The sequence below is a fragment of the Rhineura floridana genome, chromosome 5, assembly GCF_030035675.1.
Source record: "Rhineura floridana isolate rRhiFlo1 chromosome 5, rRhiFlo1.hap2, whole genome shotgun sequence".
NCBI classification, from domain to species: Eukaryota; Metazoa; Chordata; class Lepidosauria; order Squamata; family Rhineuridae; genus Rhineura; species Rhineura floridana.
In genome coordinates, this window is record NC_084484.1 from 73,752,485 (window position 1) to 73,754,589 (window position 2,105).

General features: G+C 43.1%; 1 pseudogene; it reads right to left on the bottom strand.

The window, feature by feature from the left end:
- Positions 1-482: 482 nt before the first annotated feature.
- LOC133386303 (5S ribosomal RNA) lies at positions 483-601 on the bottom strand (annotated as a pseudogene).
- Positions 602-2,105: the final 1,504 nt, after the last annotated feature.

A 2,105-nucleotide genomic window follows, 5' to 3' on the forward strand; every position in this document is an offset into this window, starting at 1 on the left:
TGATTTAAATACAAATCTCCAGTCAGCCAACCAACAAATCAGACTAGTAAGACTCAAGAGTTACTTCCTCCAGGCTTAAAACCACTTAAGGCCATTCCTGAGGAACAGTTTGTAGCACAATAAATGCAGAGTTGCTTCTCACTTGCTGCAGGGAATCCAGACATCTTTCCTAGAGCTGGTGCTTTGGTAGGGAGGGGGGAGGATGTATTGCATTTTCCCAGCACTCTGATAGTTTTGTCACTGGGAAAACATATTTCATCATTTGACCCCCTGCCGTGTGAAGCTGTTGAAAATTTAGGTCCGTGTGGAATGTCATTGCGCAAATTCATAGGCACACACCATCATCATCATTACTAGTTGTTGTTGTTATATGCCTTCAAGTCGATTACGACTTATGGCAACCCTATTAATATTTTTTTGATATATTCATAGGGTTTCATGGTAAGAGGTATTCGGAGGTGGTTTACCATTGCCTTCCTCTAAACCTATGGCACCTGGTATTCCCAGACAGTCTCCCATCCAAGTATTAACCAAGCCTGACCCTGCTTAACTTCCGAGAACAGAGGAGATCAGGTGTGTTTAGGGTAGTATGGCTGTAGGCATCATTACTAGTATTATTTAAATTTATTACAAGGTGGTTTACGACAGATGCTATTGGAGGTCGCTGATTCATAGGGTCACCATAAGTCGTAATCGACTTGAAGGCACATAAAACACACCCACCCACATCCCTTTGCCCAAAAGACCTAGGGTGGGTTACAACAGTTTTGAAAAACATTATTAAAAACAGTTACAACCTAAAATAGAGCATCACAAAAATAGGGTGAGTCCTAAAAATATAAGTCTCAATTGTCAAAGGCCAGGGCAAAGAGTTAATGCCTATGATAGGACTACTGATGAGAGTGGTGCTCACATTAAAAAAATGTTTATTACAGGATGAATATTCGCTCACTCTATCAGACAGGAGCACTCATGTGCAGCCCTTATAAAAACACACAAGTAACATGGGGGAAACTTCCTCAGCCCTGTGGTAAAGCGCCACAATTTAATTAATCCTTTGCATTAAAAAACAAAACAGCATCACGTGAAGGCTCTGTGCTTCCCATCTCTATTGCCGAAAAGATACATGTTACGCTTGTGTGGGGGGGAAAAAAGCACCAACACATAAGAACATAAGAACATAAGAAGAGCCTGCTGGATCAGGCCAGTGGCCCGTCTAGTCCAGCATCCTGTTCTCACAGTGGCCAACCAGGTGCCTGGGGGAAGCCCGCAAGCAGGACCCGAGTGCAAGAACACTCTCCCCTCCTGAGGCTTCCGGCAACTGGTTTTCAGAAGCATGCTGCCTCTGACTAGGGTGGCACAGCACAGCCATCATGGCTAGTAGCCATTGATAGCCCTGTCCTCCATGAATTTGTCTAATCTTCTTTTAAAGCCATCCAAGCTGGTGGCCATTACTGCATCTTGTGGGAGCAAATTCCATAGTTTAACTATGCGCTGAGTAAAGAAGTACTTCCTTTTGTCTGTCCTGAATCTTCCAACATTCAGCTTCTTTGAATGTCCACGAGTTCTAGTATTATGAGGGAGGGAGAAGAACTTTTCTCTATCCACTTTCTCACACACTGTAACACACTTACAGCTATCATTCGCAGAAGCTTTAGGAAAGTCTCAAGTTCAGTTCTTGACATCTTTAGGTAAGGCTGGGAATGCCCCTTGTCTAAAACCCGGGAGAGCCACTGCCCATCCATGTAGACAACACTGAGCTAGATGGACCAATCGTCTGGCTTGGTATAAGGCAGCTCCATACATTCCTCCCACCATCCCATTGATTAAGTGGTGATGGGATATGGCACTAAGTGAAGTGCTGAAGATGCAATCCAGGACATCTCAATCTTTTGGGAAAGCCGTTGTACTTTGCTTCCTCTTTTAAAATGCAGTTCTGATTCCTGTTTTTGACTGGGTATAAAATAAAGATGTCAGCCACAGAAGTGCTGAGGCAGAAACGACTGCTAAAACTTCTCAGTGAAAACGCTCTTCAAAATATACAAAAAAGTTCAAATTGAAATGTCAGTGCAATTTGATTTGTAAGTTTCACTCAGGGCTATTTG